A 24,556-nucleotide genomic window follows, 5' to 3' on the forward strand; every position below is an offset into this window, starting at 1 on the left:
AAAACTGGGGCACCTGGGTGGCTCAGTCATTAGGCATCTGCCTTCACCTCAGGTCACGATCCCAGAGTCCTAGGATGGAGCCCACATTGGGCTCCCTGCTCTGTGGGGAGCCTGCTTCTCCCTCTCCCATTCCCCCTGCTTATATTCCTTCTGTTGCTGTGTCTTTCTCTGTCAAATAAATTAATGCAATCTTTAAAAAAAAGTTAAAAATGTTTTAAGAACTAATGTTTTATAATAAAAAAGATGGAATTATCTATAAAGAGGAAAACCTAGAGGAACTTCTGGCACAAGAAGAATAAACATCTCATTAAAAGCTATTTGCAAATATTCAGTAAAGACTTAAGAACCTTAATTAGAAGACACTAAATGGCAAATAAAATCATATGATATATTTTTACATGAGGACCATTTGTGATATTTTTAGCATTAAGAAGAGAAGGGAGAGTTGTAGCTTTGGAATGTCCCCTCCATTCTCTTTCTGTCTTGTTAGCAGCATGCCCAGTTTCCTTCGGAAGAGACTCACTTCTATTCCACTGTGTATGGTCTTGGTGTAACCACCTAGAGGTGCTTTGCCCAATTGATGGAGGTGGGAACTCAGTTAAGCCTATGGTTCTCTTTGGGACACTGAAACCAAATTAAAATAACACCAAACTAGGAAAAGAGGTTGGATTGGTTCATCCTGTGAACTTCTGATGACCTGTCAACCCCATAGCTTCCCCAGTTCCTTTCTATTTGGATCTTACATCTATATGCCAATTTCTTTATTTCATTAAGCCACCCCAAATCATTCCAAGTAATTTCCTTTCTGCTTGCGCTAGAAAGCATTATATCCTGCTACTTAAAAACAACAGCAAAAATCTAGTTATATCTGAACAATAAAGTCTGTACTGGAGGTGTGTATCTCTCTCTCTCTCTCTCTCTCTCTCTCACACACACACACACACACACACACACACACACAATAGGACTCCTGAAAAAAGGGCCTGAATTTACTCTAATTACTTTCTTTTATATGTGTGTTGGTCTATTTTTTATTTGTGGACATAAATGCTGAAGGATGAGATCCCCTAATCATACGAGAAACAACTGGAGGAAACACTGATAGCTAGGAGAGAAAGCATATACTTTGGTGGATGGGGAAAGGTAAAATGAAGCATTTTTAGGCCAGATCAGGTTAATGATCTCAAGAAAGTGACTTCTCTAGGTTATACACAAGCCTAGTATTTTTAAGACTCTTGTTCCTAAGGATAAAATCATGCAATATAAATGAAAACACAATGCATGTATTAAATGCCTCTGGTTATATGAATACTGAGGACTTTTTAATATATGTGTGTCTTTATTATTGTTCTTCCATTGTCATTTCAAAAGAGGATTTCTGATAGAGCCCTCCTAAAAGCTACTTTAGGCTTAATGGCTATAGCATTTGTGAAAATGTTCACGGGGTCAAACTGATTCAATTATTTTCATTTGGATGAAAGGAACAAACATTTTTGAGAGTCTACTATTTTAGTTCTTAACCCAGGTTGAATATTAGCTTCACCAAGGAGTTTTTTTTTTTTAAATGCAGATTTCCAGAACATTCAAAGCCCTCCTCCGCAAACCTTTGATTTTGATATATCTAGTAAGTATGTGCTAAGGATTGCACTATGTACTTCATATATATCATCACACAGGGTAGTTCAGCAATTAAGCAGCCAGACTGTAGACCAAGATTTCATTCAAATCCTGCTTAATCACAAATTGACTAGATAACTTTGGGCAATTTACTTAACCTCATTGTGCCTCCAGTTTTTCTGCTATGAAATGAGGACAGTATTAGTACTTGCTTCATTCGGTTGTATCTTCTGTGTAGTTAGCATTCATTATTGTGGATTACATAATAACTGATTTTAAATCCTTATAAAAACCTATGGACAGGCACCCTAATGGCACAGTCACTTAAGGGTCCAACTCTTGTTTTTGGCTCAGGTCATGATCTCATGGTTGTGGGACTGAACCCCATGTCAGACTCCAAGCTGAGCTTGAATTTCTCCTTCTTCCTCTCCCCTCCCCACCCTGCACTCTCTCTGTGTCTCTAATAAATAAATAAATAATTTTAAAAAAAGATTGAAATTACTATTATTTTCACTTTACATATAGGGAAACTATGACTTAGAGATAAAAAAAAATAATAACTTTCTCAAGGTCATTTAGTTGCCACCAAGCTAAAATATGGTGTGTTTAGCAATGATGAAAAATATATGATAAAAAATTACTGGGGGTAGTTTTGGTCATGGTGACTTTCAAATGGTTATAAGAGCAGCTAGGTGGAGATACCTAGTAGTAAGTTAATTGTGTAACATGGCTTTAGATCTCAACAGAGTGGTCATGGCACAAGAATATTCATTAGAGATCTTTTATATATAAATTGTGATCAAATCCATGAGCAGGAATGAGCCCAGGCAGGAATAATATATAAAGAATAGCAGAAGGTTCAGGGCATAACCCTTGAGAACTCTAACATTTTATAGGACAAGTAGTCATGTTGAGATTAAAGGAAGACTAAGAAGCCAGAGGCAATAGTAAACCTGAGAAAGTGTTAACACTTAGAGAGAAAGAGTTTCAGAAAGGAAGTGTTGGTTAAAAGTGTTAAATAACCTGACAGTTTGAGGAAGAAAGGTGTCATATGGCTTGGGAAAGGGACCTAAGGCACAACAGTTTCATTAGAATTGGTAAGTGGATATAGCAAGTATGTACGCACCTTTAAAAATCTGGTGATAAAGGGAAAGAAAGAGAATTACATACAGGGAAGAACATAAAGGTAGAGGGTTTTCAATGGAAAATAAAGGTAATGGATATGGGCCTAAATGACCTTAATTTTCCCTGGCCACTTATTTTGAATTAAACCACTTCTGAATAAGTATGCCATATGTGCATGCGTGTGTACATCCACATACATGTCTGAGGTATACATATTTTGAGGACTTTGTTCAATGGGTTTATAAAACTTAATTTCTTGGGTCATAAAATTATTCAAGTCAAATTGACTCATACAAGTCAAAGGGAGTTGGAAAATTCTTAAGATATGACAAATATTATGAAGTAAAAACAAAGGAAATTTATATTTTTATTTTAAAGTTAACTGTACATAGGAGAAAACTGAAGTTTTCCTTTTTATTTAATTCCCAACAGACTAAGGATCAAACAAATTTTGGCAAGAAATTGCTATCGTCTTACAATATCTTCAAGTACCTTTCCTTCATCATGGTGTTTTAGAGATAGTTTTAAAAATTTGATAATTATATATTAATATGCCAAGCATTCAAATTTCTAAATAGACAGTGAATAATCCTTTTTTTCCAAAATGAATGCATGGAAGTGAAAGAAAGAATTAGTTTTTGAAAAATATTTATAAAGTATTAAAGATCATATACCACACTTCAAAGACACAAGAAGATCCCAGATTCCTTATTCTTAAAGGTAGTATCAAAGTATCACATGAAAACAATTCCTTTTACATATAACCTATTTTATTTTAGAAACGTATCTCAGGGTGCCTGGGTGGCTCAGTCGTTAAGTGTCTGTGTTCAGCCTGAGACATGATCCCAGTATCCTGCGATCGAGCCCTATATTGCTGAGCAGGGAGCCTGCTTCTCCCTCTCCAGCCGCTCCCCTCCATACTTATGTTCCTCCTCTTGCTATCTCTCTCTGTCATAAGTAAATAAAATCTTAAAAAAAAAAATTTCTATAAGACATGCCTCTGTGGAAACAGAACTCAACATGGAGATTCATTCTATTTTATGACATATTAGAATCATTGTATTTCCTTTCAGTTCTGTGAATCATTTTAATTCAAAAGAGGTGATGCTGGATTTGATATTTGAACTATTTAAGGGAAAGTTTTAACTGTGAGGCAAACACACTGTTTCACTCACCATCTTACAAAGCTTTATTATCACAATGTTAATAGACCCCAATTACTTAAGTGTTTCTTGAATAAATTTAAAAAGCACTCACAGTCTCTTTATAGATGAACAACTATGAATGATCTCCAGTTAAAAAGGTACTGCCTAAAGGTGGAGTAATGAAAATGATATGGGTATCGATCCTATTATTATATGCCAAGAGACAGCACAGTGGGAAGCCTCTGGAACAGTTTCACAGAGTAGAAGCTGATTGTCTCCCCAAATGAGATCACACTGAAGAAGTTGCAAATAAATTAAAAGAAACTACCAAAATTGATGTAGCTGCATCTTACAGAATGTGTGTGTAAAAGAAAACATTTTGTGTAGGAATATTTGAATGACTGGATCAAAGAAAGATTTGTCAATAGCCTCCTACTCAAGGACAAAGACTGTAACCAAGTGCTTGGTAAAAACACAAATACAAAGCTGAATGCAATTACAGAGATGAATACAAATACAAAACTGAACTTCTGGCATCTTTCTGTTGAGTTGTATATCCTCTGAGGGCAGAAACTGACTCATTCTTGCATCTCTGAAGTGCTCAGAAAGTTCCTTGCTAATATTCCATGCTTAATAAATGTTTGTAATTTGGAAAATTGTAGGCATTTTAAGCATACAAACTTGAACAGTGTCTATCTTGACCTCACTAAACACTAGACATGTGAGTATTAGCAAGTTCCTTCAGCATTCTGAGGTGAATTTATTTCATTTCCAAATAACAATATATACATTGAAAGTCTGTCATAAGAAGCAAATAATATAACAATTGTGATATGCCTTAGCATCTCTTGGCAGAATATTTAAGATTCATTGTGCTGAATAAACTTTAGTTCACTTTTTCCCCCTTTATGATTCCTTTTTATACTCAATTATTGACTTCCTCCAAAAAACTCAGAAACTTTCATTAATAGTTCTCTTCTGATTCTGGCTCAAGACAGTCCTCTGTTACTAATTCTTGGTTTCGGACTCCTGGCCCTGACTAATCTGGTTGTCTCACATACTTCCTGTACACACATGATCCACTGCCCCAAGCCCCCACCATCAGGTAGCTCATTTCCAGAACCACTCACTCCTGAAGTTCTTACACCACTCTATTATCACTTGCCCCACACTCCTCTACAGTCTCGACCTAACCCTCTGGGTACTGACATTAACTCCAGGTCCTGGCTTTAACTTCCATTTTTCACACTGCTTAGTGCCTTATCTAACATCATAGCCCTCTCTAGAAATGTGTTTCTTCACCATCAACTTCATTCCACACCCATAACTTTCCTCAAAGTGTTGTTCAAATAACACCTCTTCCAGAAAGGGTATTCTGATCTTAGAAACAGGAGAAATTTAATCCTAAATTGTCATCTGGATGGTGTTCCATTCTCAAGTCTTATATGTGTCAGTTTTAATCTGATAGGCTGCATTGCTTTGGGGAGACAGCATGACCCAATGAGGACCTATATGGTCTTTGAACGCTGGAAGATTTCAGACTGGATCCAGGATCAGCAAACCTGTATAACCCTGAGCTAGGTACTTCATCTCTTAGTGCCTTAGTTTCCCTATAACTAAAATGGGATTAACACTTACCTCACAGGGTGTCTCTGAAGATTAGAAGCACATAAAGCATTTCGCAAATGTCCTGGGATATAACTAATCTTTATTCAATGGCTATTGTTCTTATGGGGTTGCACGTGTGTGTATGTTTTATTACTTCTTATATTACCTTCTAACTGTCTGTGATGTTTAATGAATGTCCAACTTGTAAAAATTTCTCAAAAAATAAGACTTTTTGTCTTTTTTTGTAAACTCAATTCCTGACTTTCCTGATTAAATATCTTATATGTTGTCATGCCTATGTTAAAGCTGAGTAACTCAATGATGGATAAGTGAGTGATCCAGTTCACATCTATAAATGAAATTACTATTTTTATAATCATGTCTAAGTATTACCACTTAGGGCTCAGAAAACGTGCAACTACTAAAAACTAAGTACTGAATCTTGAGACAGTATGAAACTAGCCTTTGGGATTAAGATTTATTTGTAGTTGAATTTTACTACACTTTGATATTATCTGTATTTACTTCACTAATATTTTATTTGTTAACATTTTAGAGCACTTTATAACAATTATTAATAACTAATTTTTAAAATATTTATGTTAGGTAAAAAAATCTAAAACATGTATACACGATATATACACATACATATATATTTGCAATAATATTAAAAATAATATTTTGAATTTGTTCATTTTCTCATTGACTCTAGCTTCATCCAAATACTTGTTAAAAATCCCAAAGGACACTGACATATACACACATTATCACTGGGCAATAAGTAGAAAAACGAAAGGAGCAGTAATTTCCCTCATACATTCTACCAATTTTATCTGTTGTACAGAGACATCCAGAAAAATGAAACTTAGCATTCAGGTGCCAATGTTTTACTACGAAAAGTTGTAAATTTCTTGACACAGAAGACAGAGATAGTGGGTTTTCTACATTGTGTGCACATCTATACATTATGTGTATCTTAGCTCCGTTGTTGTTCTTGAGTTAGTTCTTAGTAAATGACCATATGCCTTTTACTTATTTTTATTAGATCAATATCTCTTATTTCACACTCTGAATTCCTAAAGTCATAGCATGGAACATATGTGACAGGCAATAATCACACTGCATTTTTATTGTAGTAAAAAAGAAAAAAAGGAGAAGGAAATGCTAAAATGATTGATACATCTTGTAACTACTTATTATGTGAATCAAAATCATAAAATAATGTATGTTAAATACTAAACAGTAAAGAACAAGCAACCATAAGCATAGTTTTTACTAAACCTTAGATTTTAGAATTTTAGGTCATATAATTAGGCTCATTTGGTGGGGAATAGCCTGTCCTTGCAATTGAATATTTTAAATTGTCCTTTGCCCCAAAGACATGACCTGTTCAAATGAGAAAGCTAGTAATTCCTAAGCATCCACACATTTCAACCATAGACTCAAACCTCTCTATCCAAACACTACCCTTCTTTATGCCCCTTCTATTACAAATCTCTCCCATAATCCATCCCTGTCTTCACTCCTCTTAAATGTTCCAGTAGCTTCTAAGTTAAAAGCCCTATCTACAGATATTTTCATCTTGTCACTTGTCTTATTAAAGGGAAGCTATCTGTTAATCTTTATCTCCCGAGGAGTCTTAGATAGTAGGTCTGGTCACTTGACTACATTTATGTATTTGATGGAATACCCAAGTGTCCCAATCGACGATTGTATCTTAGGAAAAGTAACACTATTGTAATTTATCCAAATGTCTTAGAATCTATACCCAATCACTATGCAAGACAATAACATTTATGCATATCTTTAAGCATGTCAGATTAATTTTATTAGACATTTAGTTTACTGTTAATATTGAATGCAGATCATGCTCATTTTATCTTTATGGTTTGTACCCAACTAGCTTAGCATAAAATTTGAAACAATTAAAAGTGAACAATGATCAGGAGATCAGAGCTCTGCTCTGAGCTCTACTAGTAGATAATTGTTGACCTTGGCCAGAGCACTCAATTTATTTGAGTATCAACTTCCACAGTTATGAAAATTAAATAAGATCTTGCCCACATAATTCACAATACTGTTATAAGTTAAAGTAAGAACACAGATATCATAGCTTTATGCAAATTTTTCTACAAGTAAAAGTACCCTGTAGCATAAAAAAAGACTCAGAATTAATTCAATCAACAAATTTAGCTAGAACTCATCTTGTCAATGTTTTGAACCATTAAAATAATTGTTGCATTTTGCACAAAGCACTTTTATTGCTGGATCTAATTCCCTTATTGAATTATAATACACTGGATGTTGTCTGCAGATACTAATCGTATATATGGAGTTGTGTCACCATTAAATTACCCATGTGAAATGTTTCAACATTGCCAAAGGCTGACTAGATAGTTTCCCATGGTTCCATAGCAGGACAATAACAAACTGTTAATCTTTTTGAAATATGTTAGAACCACCAAAGAAAACCATATCAAGTTAGTTCTTCATGAAATTGATAAGACAAAAAATACTGACATCATTCCATAATACAGCCTCACACAATGGATAACTGCCATCAGAGAAACAACATTCAGTCCTGGTATCAATTAATGCTGACATGCTACAATAATAAAAAATTAATAAAATCTACCAGGAAAGTTTTGGATTTCATACCTGCTAAATTATTTGACTTGGAAGTTTGATACTAATGAGCAAATTCTTGTGAATCATACTTCGTTCTTAAACATATATTTTACTGATTGATAAAATAAAGCATCGCCTAAGAGATGCAATTTTCTCCATGTGCTGTTAAATAAAATATAAAAACTTAAAGATATTTATTGAGGAAATATGCCAGTATCTACACTTGGCATACAAATGTATATTGATAGCTGGCATATGCCTCTGTGAATCCATGCTCCGAGACAGGAAAAAAAAAATTGTTCCTAAAGAAAATTCTTTTTTCAGTCCTCTGAAGTTTTTCCACCATTTAACCTCTCTGAGCCTCCATTACATTTTTCTAATATGTAAAATGAAAGTATCTATTTACTGTGTTACAATCCTAAATTTAATCAAGTAATGTATGTAAAACATCTAGCATCTAGCATCCTCTCTGGCACATACTGTAGTGTTTGTTAGTTTCCTTCTTATTCCTCATTTATCTCTGGGTTCCCCATAAGAAGGCAATTAGCTGTGTAAGTCTTTCAAAATTCCAAAAACATTTATTCAAAAACATTTATTCATTCCTAATATTCATTAGTTCTCCAAGGATGAAACCACTATACCAATACTTGTCTAGATTCAACAGTAAGTGAAACACACTATAATTTTTAGAAGAACTTAGAAACAAAAGACGTAGAAGTTGATAAAAAATATTTTTAGCTACCACATGAGATTGGGTATAAACTATGCACAGATTGGTCATGATTTACAAGCATTCTGTGTTTCATAAATTTCATGGCAATATCAATGATTTATATTTGAGAACACATTTTCTAAAAGAAATATTATATATGGCAGTTAAGGCCACACACTAATTTGCATGGCCTTAATTATTTCATCCATTTTTTTTTCAACAAATATTTAATAAGTACCTACTATGTGTAGGGCAATAGGTAGCCTCTGCAATACAAATGTGAAAAAAATGAAATAAGAAAAAGTGTGCCATTATGTAAATTATGTAAATTATGCCATTATGTAAATTAACCTACAGAGCCACTAATTCATGTATAAATACATACTGTAACAAATCCAATAGAGAAAATACAACAGTATACTAAGAGTGAAGATAGTTGAGGCTTTTTATAATTTTGTATTTAGAGCTTTAGGAAAACTTCTTTGGGGAAATAACATTGGGAGTCATGAAACAAAAGATGAGTTAGCCAATCGAAGAGTTAGGTGGTGTGAGATACCTTTGCTGGCCCCACCCACCCTTCTCCTCTCCATTCTGGGCAGAAGGCTGAGCCACTGGACTGCATTAGTGGGCTCCCTTACCCACTGGCTTCTGGTTTAGTTTGGGCAATGGGAGAAAGGATATTATAAAATGGGAGAGAATGAGTTTAGATATTTATTTTCTTACTTTTTTCCTCTGTTGTATTACAGTGGGTGACTGTGTCCCTCTGCCAAAGACTACAGCTCTTGCCAGTTACCCTTCTCTATATAGTCCTTTCTAGTTCTAGTAACCATTCCCTCCCATTACCTTTTCAGGCTTAGCAGTAGTAACAGCCTTCCACTTTTAGTAGCCTCCAGGTACTTACTTAATATGGTGGCATGGGAGGAAATACAAAAGGAGATTAGACATTGGGAGAACAAATGGCTGTGTTGGTTGATTACTGTGACATCAATAATGATTATAATGATTATGAGATCAGCTGGATGCTTCAGATAACCCCATAGAGATTACCCCAGAAAAAAAAAAAAACTGACAGTCATGAATTTCTAATTCAGAATCAGGACTGAAAATCATAAAGCCCTAATGATAGTTCTGAAGGATCTTTCATCTTCTCTAGTCTCAGGGGAGAATAGATATAAACTAAACCAAAGCCCGCTTATAAAGGTTGTGGAATGGCAGTACAGACTGAGTGCTTAAATGTCCTGTGCTAAAATCAGGGTACTAGTGGGAAGGAGTAGAAATTTTGAGTGAAATCTATTATGATAGAAAATAACAAATGAAAACCCATGGAACTCCCCGCCTTCCTCCGCATCAGTCAAGAAAAGTAAACCAAAAGCAATTCTGCATTCTCAGAGTCATTATAGAGGTTAGTAAAACCATCAAAGACTTTAAATATTCCTATAATATCCCAATTTCTTACAGCTGTATGTGTAGTTCACAAACCAAATGGGTCGTGGAAAATGAAAGTAGATTATCACAGACTTAATCAGGTGGAGATACCAATCACAGGTGCATTTCTAGATGTGATATCTTAAATGGAGCAAATCAACCCAGCCCCTGGCAGCTAGCATGCAGCAATTGACCTGACTGACCTGCTTTTTTTTTTTTTTCTTATACCCTTCAGCAAAGATAATCAGACACAGTTTGCCTTCACAGGTACAACAATATACTTTTATGGTCTTGCCTCAGGGTTATGTCAACTCCTTTGCTGTCATAATATAGTCTTGAGCCCCTGATCTGATATCCCATAGAACATGACACTGGTTCATTACATTTATGACATTATGCTAACTGGATCTAATGAACAGGGAGCAGCAAGCACTTCAGATGCCTTTGTAAGACATATGCATGCCAGAGACTAGGAAATAAGGCCTACAACATTTCAGGAATATACCATATTCTAGGGGTCCAATCATCTGGGGGCTGTCAGCATATCCTCTCCATAATAAAAAAAAAAAAAAAACAAGTTGTAAATTTTATTGACCACCATGAAGAAGTATAACTTGCTGATTTTCTTTGTGTTTGGGAGGGAACATAAACTATGTTCCCTCCCAAAGTCTTGGTAACCTTAGACTTCCCAGGTTTTTCTGTGCAAAGTGACCCTTTTCATTGACATTGTAATCTTCTGGGCCCAAAGGCTTCAAAAGTGTCTGAGGCAAACAGCGATATCATATGAAACTTTGACCAATCCCAACAGATGGATTGCAACTAAGACCACTAAGAGTTGGGAAAGAAGCAATGCCCTTCGCTAGCTATAGTTCTTTTGAAAAAGAGTTCTTGACTAGCTCATTGGCCTTGATGTTCCTGAACTTTTATCTATGAAACCCAAGCGATTTGTAATCTAATAAATCAGAAGTTATCTGATTCACTAAACTATCAATTAGATGTGCACTATAGCATTACATTGTAAAAAAGAAATGATATACTCAATCTTGGTGCCCAAACAGATTTGTAAGGCACAAGTTAACTTCATTGGCTGGTGGTTCAGAGTTCCAAGAATTTACTGATAACAGTTTCACTGACTATGTTATAACCTATACATGGAATCAGATAGGCCTTTCTTATGATCAATCAATGGGTGAAGAAAAATCAAGACCATGGTTTACAGATAGAACTGCTTAGTATGGTCATTTAAGCTAGAGTTGATCATCACTTTAGTATAGTCCAACTCAGGGGTAACCCTTGAAAGAATGTGTGTAAGGCAACAGGTAGCCTCTGCAATGCAAATGTGAAAAAATGAAATAAGAAAAAGTGTGCCATTGTGTAAATTAACCTACAGAGCCACTAATTCATATATAAATAATAAAGTAAGTAGAAAAGGTAAATATTTCCTGTGGGCAGAAATCAAGATAGTACATCTGACTGTCTATTTTGCATGGAAGGAAAGCTAGCCTTAAGTGCAGGTCTATATTGATTCATAAGCAGTGGCCAATAGATTATCTAAGTGGTCAGGGACATGGAAAGAATAAAGCTATATGAGTGATGGTTTATGAGGGAGGTTTATATAGAACTTCTTAGAAAGAGTACAAAATGTAATTTTTCTTTCCACCAGAATAAATCCTCTGTGGAGAATGCTTTCAATAATCAGGTGTCCTTTCAATAAGCTGTCCTTTCCAGTGGATAACTCTTTATCCAGCCATGCCAGTGCTTGCTCAGATGAGCCATATCTAGAGTATTTGTGAAGGGCAGCATCCTGATGGCTATTCATGTGTTCAATAACATGAATTTCTCCTCATAAAGGCTGGTCTTGCTACCACCACACCAAGTGGCCAATCTGCCACAAGCAGGTTGATATGACACTCATTCCCTAGGAGATTGGTCTACTTCCTGGTGGCAGTTGATTGCAATGAACATTTCTATCATAGAAAAGACAGTGATTGTCCCCACAGACATATTTCAAATCCAGAAACTCCTTTACTGTCCACAGTACTTTTGCCAATACTATCCTTCCAAATACCTTATCACAGCCATGGCATTAAACGCAATATAACCTTACAATGGGTGACACATTTATAGCAAAAGATGTGTGGCAATGGATTTATGACCACATAATTCACTGGCCTTACCATGTCCCCCCACCCTCCCATCCAGAGTAGGTTGCTAAACAAAATAGTGTGATGGCCTTTTAGCATGGTTATAGAGTTAGCTAGTAAACACCATGAGACGGTAGGGTTCTGGCATAGAAGATGGAGTATATTCTTAAACCAGAAACCAATATTTAGCACTTCTCTCCTATGGCCAGAATTAACAGATCCAGGGATTAAATAATACAGGTGAGGATGGTCCTTCTCAATATTATGCCAATAACCTACCAGAGGAGGTTTTTCTTCCCTTCAAATTTCCTTTTGGGAATGTTAGGTCCAACAGAGGAATACTGGTATCCAATAATGAAACTGTGTATCCACTAGGATACAAAGTCATAGTCTTCTTAAATTAAAAACTGAGATTGCCTTCTGAAATTTTTGGATCCTTGCACCATCTAACAGACAAAAAGGACATCACTGAATAGTCTGATGACAGATCATGATTACAAGTGGAAATTGGGTTGCTGCTATCCAATTGGTACAAACTTACCAGAGGTGGAAAATTCACTATGGCATTTTAGTATTCTGTGAGCTCAATAATTCTGAACTACAGAAAACTATGATAATCCAATAAAAATGGGATCATTAAGGACTCAAATCCTACAGGAATAAAGGTTTGGGTCACTCCACCAAATAAAAAACACTATCCACCAACATGGATAACAATGGGAACAAAAAATGCATTGTGGAAGGCAGCAACCCAACTTAAGCTCCATGATTATCTACAGAAGCAGAGTCGATAGCAGCTATGTTTTATGTTGTGACATATGTTGTATTTTATGTTTTTAACTCTTATGTGGAATACTTTTTCCCTTTTTTTTTTAATTTTACTTTTTATAAACATATATTTTTTTCCTCAGGGGTACAGGTCTGTGACTCACCAGGTTTACACACTTCACAGCACTCACCATAGCACATACCCGCCCCAATGTCCATAACCCCACCCCCCCAACCTCCCTCCCTCCTGCAACCCTCAGTTTGTTTTGTGAGATTAAGAGTCACTTATGGTTTATTTCCCTCCCAATCCCATCTTGCTTCATTTACTCTTCTCCTACCCTCTTAACCCCCCATGTTGCATCTCCTCTCTTTCATATCAGGGAGATCATATGATAGTTGTCTTTCTCCGATTGACTTATTTTGCTAAGCATGATACCCTCTAGTTCTATCCACGTCGTCGCAAATGGCAAGATTTCATTTCTTTTGATGGCGGCATAGTATTCCATTGTGTATATATACCACTTCTTCTTTATCCATTCGTCTGTTGATGGACATCTAGGTTCTTTCCATAGTTTGGCTATTGTAGACATTGCTGCTATAAACATTCGGGTGCACACGCCCCTTCGGATCACTATGTTTGTATCTTTAGGGTAAATACCCAGCAGTGCAATTGCTGGGTCATAGGGTAGCTCTATTTTCAACATTTTGAGGAACCTCCATGCTGTTTTCCAGAGTGGTTGCACCAGCTTGCATTCCCACCAACAGTGTAGGAGGGTTCCCCTTTCTCCACATCCTCGCCAGCATTTGTCATTTCCTGACTTGTTAATTTTAGCCATTCTGACTGGTGTGAGGTGGTATCTCATTGTGGTTTTGATTTGTATTTCCCTGATGCCGAGTGATATGGAGCACTTTTTCATGTGTCTGTTGGCCATCTGGATGTCTTCTTTGCAGAAATGTCTGTTCATGTCTTCTGCCCATTTCTTGATGGGATTATTTGTTCTTTGGGTGTTGAGTTTGCTAAGTTCTTTATAGATTCTGGACACTAGCCCTTTATCTGATATGTCGTTTGCAAATATCTTCTCCCATTCTGTCAGTTGTCTTTTGGTTTTGTGAACTGTTTCCTTTGCTGTGCAAAAGCTTTTGATCTTGATAAAATCCCAATAGTTCATTTTTGCCCTTGCTTCCCTTGCCTTTGGCGATGTTCCTAGGAAGATGTTGCTGCGGCTGAGGTCGAAGAGGTTGCTGCCTGTGTTCTCCTCAAGGATGTTGATGGATTCCTTTCTCACATTGAGGTCCTTCATCCATTTTGAGTCTATTTTCGTGTGTGGTGTAAGGAAATGATCCAATTTCATTTTTCTGCATGTGGCTGTCCAATTTTCCCAACACCATTTATTGAAGAGGCTGTCTTTTTTCCATTGGACATTCTTTCCTGCTTTGTCGAAGATTAGTTGACCATAGAGTTGAGGGTCTATTTCTGGGCTCTCTATTCTGTTCCATTGATCTATGTGTCTGTTTTTGTGCCAGTACCATGCTGTCTTGATGATGACAGCTTTGTAATAGAGCTTGAAGTCCGGAATTGTGATGCCACCAACTCTGGCTTTCTTTTTCAATATTCCTTTGGCTATTCGCGGTCTTTTCTGGTTCCATATAAATTTTAGGATTATTTGTTCCATTTCTTTGAAAAAAATGGATGGTACTTTGATAGGAATTGCATTAAATGTGTAGATTGCTTTAGGTAGCATAGACATTTTCACAATATTTATTCTTCCAATCCAGGAGCATGGAACATTTTTCCATTTCTTTGTGTCTTCCTCAATTTCTTTCATGAGTACTTTATAGTTTTCTGTGTATAGATTCTTAGTCTCTTTGGTTAGGTTTATTCCTAGGTATCTTATAGTTTTGGGTGCAATTGTAAATAGGATTGACTCCTTAATTTCTCTTTCTTCTGTCTTGTTGTTGGTGTAGAGAGATGCGACTGATTTCTGTGCATTGATTTTATATCCTGACACTTTACTGAATTCCTGTACAAGTTCTAGCAGTTTTGGAGTGGAATCTTTTGGGTTTTCCACATATAGTATCATATCATCTGCCAAGAGTGATAGTTTGACTTCTTCTTTGCCGATTTGGAGGCCTTTAATTTCTTTTTGTTGTCTGATTGCTGAGGCTAGGACTTCTAGTACTATGTTGAATAGCAGTGGTGCTAATGGACGTCCCTGCCGTGTTCCTGACCTTAGAGGAAAAGCTTTCAGTTTTTCTCCATTGAGAATGATATTTGTGATGGGTTTTTCATAGATGGCTTTGATAATATTGAGGTATGTGCCCTCTATCCCTACACTTTGAAGAGTTTTGATCAGGAAGGGATGCTGTACTTTGTCAAAAGCTTTTTCAGCATCTATGGAGAGTATCATATGGTTCTTGTTCTTTCTTTTATTAATGTGTTGTATCACATTGATTGATTTGCGGATGTTGAACCAACCTTGTAGCCCTGGAATAAATCCCAATTGGTCGTAGTGAATAATCCTTTTAATGTACTGTTGAATCCTATTGGCTAGTATTTTGGTGAGAATTTTTGCATCTGTGTTCATCAAGGATATTGGTCTGTCGTTCTCTTTTTTGATGGGATCCTTGTCTGGTCTTGGGATCAAGGTGATGCTGGCCTCATAAAATGAGTTTGGAAGTTTTCCTTCCATTTCTATTTTTTGGAACAGTTTCAGGAGAATAGGAATTACTTCTTCTTTAAATGTTTGGTAGAATTCCCCTGGGAAGCCGTCTGGCCCTGGGTTGTGTTTGTTTGGAGATTTTTGATGACTGTTTCAATCTCCTTACTGGTTATGGGTCTGTTCAGGCTTTCTATTTCTTCCTGGTTCAGTTGTGGTAGTTTATATGTCTCTAGGAATGCATCCATTTCTTCCAGATTGTCAAATTTGTTGGCATAGAGTTGCTCATAATATGTTCTTATAATTGTCTGTATTTCTTTGGTGTTAGTTGTGATCTCTCCTCTTTCATTCATGATTTTATTGATTTGGGTCCTTTCTCTTTTCTTTTTGATAAGTCTGGCCAGGGGCTTATCAATCTTATTAATTCTTTCAAAGAACCAGCTCCTAGTTTCGTCGATTTGTTCTATTGTTTTTTTGGTTTCTATTTCATTGATTTCTGCTCTGATCTTTATGATTTCTCTTCTCCTGCTGGGTTTAGGGTTTCTTTCTTGTTCTTTCTCCAGCTCCTTTAGGTGTAGGGTTAGGCTGTGTACTTGAGACCTTTCTTGTTTCTTGAGAAAGGCTTGTACCGCTATATATTTTCCTCTCAGGACTGCCTTTGTTGTGTCCCACAGATTTTGAACCGTTGTATTTTCATTATCATTTGTTTCCATGAATTTTTTCAATTCTTCTTTAATTTCCTGGTTGACCCATTCATTCTTTAGAAGGATGCTGTTTAGTCTCCATGTATTTGGGTTCTTTCCAAATTTCCTCTTGTGATTGAGTTCTAGCTTCAGAGCACTGTGGTCTGAAAATATGCAGGGAATGATCCCAATCTTTTGATACCGGTTGAGACCTGATTTAGGACCCAAGATGTGATCTATTCTGGAGAATGTTCCATGTGCACTAGAGAAGAATGTGTATTCTGTTGCTTTCGGATGAAAAGTTCTGAATATATCTGTGATGTCCATCTGGTCCAGTGTGTCATTTAAGGCCTTTATTTCCTTGTTGATCTTTTGCTTGGATGATCTGTCCATTTCAGTGAGGGGAGTGTTAAAGTCCCCTACTATTATTGTATTATTGTTGATGTGTTTCTTTGATTTTGTTATTAATTGGTTTATATAGTTGGCTGCTCCCACGTTAGGGGCATAGATATTTACAATTGTTAGATCTTCTTGTTGGACAGATCCTTTGAGTATAATATAGTGTCCTTCCTCATCTCTTATTATAGTCTTTGGCTTAAAATCTAATTGATCTGATATAAGGATTGCCACTCCTGCTTTCTTCTGATGTCCATTAGCATGGTAAATTCTTTTCCACCCCCTCACTTTAAATCTGAAGGTGTCTTCGGGTTTAAAATGAGTTTCTTGTAGGCAACATATAGATGGATTTTGTTTTTTTATCCATTCTGATACCCTGTGTCTTTTGATTGGGGCATTTAGCCCATTAACATTCAGGGTAACTATTGAGAGATATGAATTTAATGCCATTGTATTGCCTGTAAGGTGACTGTTATTGTATATTGTTTCTGTTCCTTTCTGATCTACTACTTTTAGGTTCTCTCTTTGCTTAGAGGACCCCTTTCAATATTTCCTGTAGAGCTGGTTTGGTGTTTGCAAATTCTTTCAGTTTTTGTTTGTCCTGGAAGCTTTTAATCTCTCCTTCTATTTTCAATGATAGCCTAGCTAGATATAGTATTCTTGGCTGCATGTTTTTCTCTATTAGTACTCTGAATATATCATGCCAGCTCTTTCTGGCCTGCCAGGTCTCTGTGGATAAGTCTGCTGCCAATCTAATATTTTTACCATTGTATGTTACAGACTTCTTTTCCCGGGCTGCTTTCAGGATTTTCTCTTTGTCACTAAGACTTGTAAATTTTACTATTAGGTGACAGGGTGTGGACCTATTCTTATTGATTTTGAGGGGGGTTCTCTGAACATCCTGGATTTGGATGCTTGTTCCCTTTGCCATATTGGGGAAATTCTCTCCAATAATTCTCTCCAATATACCTTCTGCTCCCCTCTCTCTTTCTTCTTCTGGAATCCCAATTATTCTAATGTTGTTTCATCTTATCGTGTCACTTATCTCTCGAATTCTACCCTCGTGGTCCAGTAGCTGTTTGTCCCTCTTTTGCTCAGCTTCTTTATTCTCTGTCATTTGGTCTTCTATATCGCTAATTCTTTCTTCTGCCTCATTTATCCTAGCAGTGAGAGCCTCCATTTTTTATTGCACCTCATTAATAGCTTTTTTTATTTCAACTTGATTAGATTTTAGTTCTTTTATTTCTCCAGAAAGGGCTTTTATATCTCCTGAGAGGGTTTCTCTAATATCTTCCATGCCTTTTTTGAGCCCGGCTAGAACCTTGAGAATCATCATTCTGAACTCTAGATCTGACATATTACCAATGTCTGTATTGATTAGGTCCCTAGCCTTTGGTACTGCCTCTTGTTCTTCTTTTTTGTGGTGAATTTTTCCGCCTTGTCATTTTGTCCAGATAAGAGTATATGAAGGAACAAGTAAAATACTAAAAGGGTGGCAACAACCCCAGGAAAATATGCTTTAGCCAAATCAGAAGAGATCCCAAATCGTGAGGGGTGGGGAAGGGGACAAAAAGAGGTTCAGAAAGAAAAAAAAAAAAGAAAAAAGAAAAAAGAAACAAATAAAAAAAGAAAACCATAATGAAATAATATAAAAAGGAAATATATATATATATGATAAACTAGTTAAAAAACGTTAAAAAAGAAAAGGGTAAAAGTTAAAAAAAATTTAGCAGAAGAAGAGAAAAAAATTGAAAAAGAAAAAAAAATTAAATTAACTGCAAGGCTAAAGAATCATGGGGAGAAAGCCATGAGTTCCGTGCTTTGTTTTCTCCTCCTCTGGAATTCCGCTGCTCTCCTTGGTATTGAAACTGCACTCCTTGGTAGGTGAACTTGGTCCTGGCTGGGTTTCTTGTTGATCTTCTGGGGGAGGGGCCTGTTGTAGTGATTCTCAAGTGTCTTTGCCACAGGCGGAGTTGCACCGCCCTTACCAGGGGCCGGGCTGAGTAATCCACTCGGGTTTGCTTTCGGGAGCTTTTTTTCCCTGAGCGCTTTCCGTAGAGTTCTGGAGGATGGGAATGAAGATGGCGGCCTCCCAGTCTCCGGCCCGGAGGAGCTGAGAGCCCGGGGCCCAACTCCTCAGTGCACCCTCAGAGAACAGCACCCAATTACTCCCATCACCCTGGCCTCTGGCCGCGCTCCGAGCTGACCGAGCCTGCGACCGGTTCAAGGTAACCCCGAGCTGAGAGTCACTCCTCGGCTCTGTCTCTGTAGCCGGCTTCCCCGTTCTAATACCTGCAAGCTCTGCGACACTCAGACACCCCCGATCCTTCTGTGACCCTGCGGGACCTGAGGCCACACTGACCCCACGTGGGCTTCACCCCGGTTAAGCCTCTGGAGCGATGTCCCTCAGCGGAACAGACTTTTAAAAGTCCTGATTTTGTGCTCTGTTGCTCCGCCGCTTGCCGGGAGCCGGCCCCTCCCCCCCCGGGGTCTATCTTCCCGTCGCTTTGGATTCACTTCTCCGCCAGTCCTACCTTTCAGTAAGTGGTTGATTTTCTGTTTCTAGAATTGATGTTCTTCTCTTCGATCTCCCGTTGGATTTGTAGGTGTTTGCAATCTTTTGATAAGCTATCTAGCTGATCCCCTGCTACCTGAAGTAGTCTCAGCCTGCTACTTCTCCGCCATCTTGACCTCTTATGTGGAATATATTAAAACTCCTACTAATCCAAGAAACAAATAGATAACCCAATAGAAAAATAGGAAGGAGGGCCAACGAGGCACTTTTCAAAAGTGGCACTCTAAATGACAATATAAAAAGGAGCTCAACTTTGCTGTGATAAATGCAAATTAAAACCATTAAGTGATACCACTATACTCGAACTAGTATGACTAAAGATTTTTTTTTTTAATGACAATACTAAGTTTTGGCAAGGAGAGGGCAATGGAAAATTCTGCTAATGGGCGTCTCAGCTGACTTAACCACACTGAATATTCTTCAGCTTTACTAACAAAAGCTGAGCAGACACAAACCCTATATCCTGGCAGGTCATTCCTATGTATAAATCAATACAACTACAGGCTTGTGTGCAGTTTAACACATGTTCAAGAACAGTAAAAGCAGTGATTTTTATAATATTCCAAAAAAAAGTCCTTAAATAAACTGTGGTATAGTCTTTCAAAGGAATAGTATATAAATGAACAAAGTACAAGTACTGGGACAAATTGTACAAACATGAAATTGAGCAAGAGAAGCCAGACAAGAATATATCCTATATGATTCCATTTGAAATCCTGAAAACATTTAACATTAAACTGTAGTGTTCAGAAATACAACTTTAAGGATGTTTTACCATATGAGGCATGATAATGATTACCTTTAAAAGATAACGATATACCGTTAAAATGTAGTTATCACCTGCGCCTGGGTGGTTCAGCGGGTTAAAGCCTCTGCCTTTGGCTCAGGTCATGATCCCAGCGTTCTGGGATCAAGCTCTGCATCAGGCTCTCTGCTCAGTGAGGAGCCTGTTTCCCCCTCTCTCTCTGCCTGCCTCTCTGCCTGCTTGTGATCTCTCTCTCCATGTCAAATAAATAAATAAAATCTTAAAAAAAAAAAAAAGTAGTATCACTACCAAACTTAAAGAAATAAAAAGTACGATGAGGAAACAATATAATCAATTGTATGCAAACAAATTAGGTAATTTACAGGAAATGGACAAATTTCTAGAAACAAATTACTGAACTGACTCAAAAGGAAACAGAAAATTTGATATCTATAACAAATAAAGGTTGAATTGTAATTTTAAAACTTCCCACAAAGCCAAGCCCAGAATCAGACAACTTCACTGACAACTTCTGACATTTAAGTATGTGTTAATACCAACTCTTCACAGACTTTTCAAAAAAAGAGGAAAAAGGCAACATTTTCCAATTCATTCTATGAGCCCAGTTACCCTGATACCCAAAACCAAAGATGTCACAAGGAAGAAAAAAACAAACAAACAAACAAACAAAACTAGCACACATACTTTTATCTGCCAGAGACCCATCAGCGGCGACGGGATGGATGCTCCATTGGAGTCCTGAGCGGAAGCGCCTGCTTACGTCAGTGCGTCAGTGCATCAGTGCGTGCTCGCGCTCACCAGACGCAAGGGCTCCCAGGCTTCTTGTCCCGCCCCACCTTCTCACCCCACTCGGTTCCCTGTGAGCCTCCTCACCTTTTCGCGTCAGGTGCTGAGAACCCCAGCAGCTGTGAACTCTCTGCGTCATGTGGGCCCCAGGAGCCTGTGTGAGAAAGTCAAACTGAGCACTTTCAGAGCTGCACAGAGCAGCTAAGGCGGATCAAGCTCACTAAGGCGGATCAAGCTCACCATGCCCGCAGGAACAAGAGAGGTCAGGTAGTACGGGCCAGAGGGGGCTTTGGGGGTTTTACAGTTTGACTGACAGGCTTATGTGGAGCAGGGAAGACCATGGTGAATACGGCTTAGGAGGAGTATTTGGTTTGCCGTAGTATTCCATGCTATACTTGGATATAAACAGTGATAACAGTCACCGAGGTCTCCATAAAAATCTTGGCTTTAGTCTTAAAGACAGAGAAGAGAATACTCTGTGCGTTCCACAAGTTGGTAAACTGGTTGCAGATGCTGGCTTAGTGTGAGTCACAAGTTTTCTATAACTTATACTTAAGAGAGCAACAATGCAAGGTAAATTCATAAAGATTTACCTTTTTTAAAAACTTTTTATTTAAACTAGTTAGTTTACATGTGCACTATTGGTTTCAGGAGTAGAATTTCGTGGTTTACGTTTTGTTTTTGTTTTTGTTTTTTTGAAGTATTCATTCATGCTCCTCTGCATGTTTGTTATGCAGAGATGTCAAAGGGCGCAACAAAAAAAGCACAGGGCAGGGGAAATTAAAGGTTTCCCTGGAATTGATTCTGAATTAAAAAAAAGAAAGAAAGAGAAAAAGAAACAGAGGTCCCTTAATTGTTGCTGAAAACAGACTCCTGTGATGTAAATGACTGTATCCAACAAGTTGTGGAACTTCTACAGGAATGGGATATTGTACCTGTGGATGCCACTTATTAAGCAAAAGAACTGTAGGTGCTAGAAAAGAAACCTTAAGCTGGCAAAAACAGATGCAGAAATATTACCAGTATTGAAAATTAATAAAATGGAAATACAGTGGGTGCAAGTTTTAGCAGAAGGCTGGGAAACCCCACTGAATGGCTTTATGTGAGAGAGGGTGTCCTTGTAATGGGGGTCCTTGCAGTGCCTTCATTTTCATTGTCTTATGGATGGAGGTATCATTAACTGGGTATTGCCTATGGTTCTGACAACTAGTCAGGAAGGTAAGAGGCTGGATGACTCGTCTGCATTTGTTCTGATGTAGGAGGGCCACTGTATAGATACTCTTCACAAGCTAAAGTTTGTTGAGCACAGAAAAGAGGGTTGTGGTGCCAGACAATGGGAACAACATGCAAGAACCACCCTTACATTAAGATGGTTATGGAACAGGGAGATTGGCTGACCGGAGATCTTTAAGCCTTGAAATGAATTTATTGGAATGATGGTTTTGATGAGCATCGTTTTACTCCTATTGAGCTACAGCTGATACGTAAAAATATGAATGCTGGGGCTGTCATTGCATTTCAATTATGCAACCCAGTGCGTGCTAGGTTGGGTGTAACCTTATGTTCTAGACAGGCTCTATTAATTCAGGATACCTATAAGCAACTTCTGGAGGGTGGCTATAGGCATCCTGTCCTTCTTCTTCCCCTCTTGGTACCTAGACAAAGAACAGTGATGTTACTTTGATGTGGTGTATGAGCAGGATTCTTCAGCACTAGAGGAAGGAATTCTATATCCTAACACAATAGTAGTGGCCATCTTCCCACCTCCTACTATGTATGTAGGACCAACTGGAGTCCAGTGGTATTAGAGACCATGGATGATTGCAGGAGACAATGTTAACATTGTTGGACAAGAGCCTACTGGCATGTCTCATTCAGAAACAGGGACGGATCTTTATGAGCCAACTTAGGGCGCCAAAGTGCTGATAGTGGCCTCTGACCTAATCATCCTGAACATAATACCCTTCTGAGTTGCAGGTTACAAGAAAAAGAAGTGTATGGACTACTATGACCCTGAACACCAATAAGACTTTGAATTTATTTCAGGAACTTGAATGTGCAAACTTGCCGAAGAAGGCCAGAAACCTCCTGAAGGGTTCATGGCTCCCAAGACCTGGACTGTAATGAAGTAATACTACAAATCCTTAGAGAAAACTTAAGCTGTTAACCCAGTCACATCACCTTTGACACTTCACTGAATAACAAGAGGGGACCACAAGTATCTTCAACACTGCTTATAGGTAACATTTCTATAATAAAATTTTAAAATCCTGTCTTTTGATATTATGCTTCTACCTCATGATTTTTTTCAAGCTGTTATATTAGTTATAACCAATTATATATATACTGAATCTCACTTTTCATCCCCTGAAAATAGAAAGAAAAGTCCACTAAATAGTAAATTTGGCTAGAACTTATTCATTGAATTTTATAAGACACCTCTAACAATTAGATTATTTTTCTATGTTAAAAATATAATCTGTTTTTTTCTTCCTTCTTTTTGATCAACTATTGATCTTCAGCTGTTATAATCTAAAGTATTCATATGATCTGAGATAAGCCCCGAATGAAATTTTTTATTCAATAAAATTAAACTTTTTGGCTTCTTAAAAAAGAAAAGACAGAAGGGAGGGAAGGAAGAAGGAAGAAAACAAAGATCAATATCCCCTATGAATATAGATGCAAATCCACCACAAAATACTAGCAAACTAAATACAGCAATAAATGAGAAGAATTATATACCATAACCAAGTAGGATATATCCTAAGAATGAAAGGCTGTTTTAACATCAAAATCAATTAATGTAATACATCACATTAATATCATAAAGACTGAGACTTGAGGTCCCATTAAGTTGAAAAGGTTTTCCTTTTCCTATTTGGTTCTATCTCCACAAATTTTTCCAATAATTCCCATTTTCTAATTTATATCTTTCTGTTCCTTGAAACCAAAGAATCTTTGAATAAGAATCAAGATATTTGTCCCTTTTTAGTCGCTCAAACTCAAAATATCCCTGTGATAGAAATGTTTCAGTAACAAGTGACAAAAAATGAAATAAAATACAAAGCTCTAAATGCAAAGTAACTTAAACAATAAAGGGAATATTGACATATAATAGCAAAGTCCAAATGAGGCTTGATCTTATACCTCAGATGAGATTTCCAAGGACCTTCTTTCTTATATTCTCTCTATTTTGCTCCTCTGTTTGCTATTTCCCCCATCCTGCCCCAGTGGCCCTCTGGGAGTTCCAGGTTCTTCTGGAAATTTCAGCAAAATGTTTGCAGCAATTCCAGACGTCATATCCTCATAGGAAAAGACTCAGGAAAGTTAGAGTCTCTTACAGTAGCTGCTGTACATGTACTGGCAATCAGTTCCTTTCACTGATAATTGGAACTCATGTCCTTCCCTGATCCAGTCACTGTGACAAGGTTACAGTACTCTCTCTGATTGGATTTTAGACAGGAAAGATCCACCACAAAGTAGGGCTTGCCTTCATTCTCCCCAAACTGCAAGGCTGAGAA

At 37.3% G+C, this 24,556-nt stretch overlaps 1 pseudogene; it reads left to right on the forward strand.

The window, feature by feature from the left end:
- Positions 1-18,673: 18,673 nt before the first annotated feature.
- Positions 18,674-23,194, forward strand: LOC116873455 (annotated as a pseudogene).
- Positions 23,195-24,556: the final 1,362 nt, after the last annotated feature.

This window comes from Lontra canadensis, unplaced genomic scaffold (genome assembly GCF_010015895.1).
Source record: "Lontra canadensis isolate GAN:19392208 unplaced genomic scaffold, GSC_riverotter_1.0 scaffold33, whole genome shotgun sequence".
Lineage (NCBI taxonomy): Eukaryota > Metazoa > Chordata > Mammalia > Carnivora > Mustelidae > Lontra > Lontra canadensis.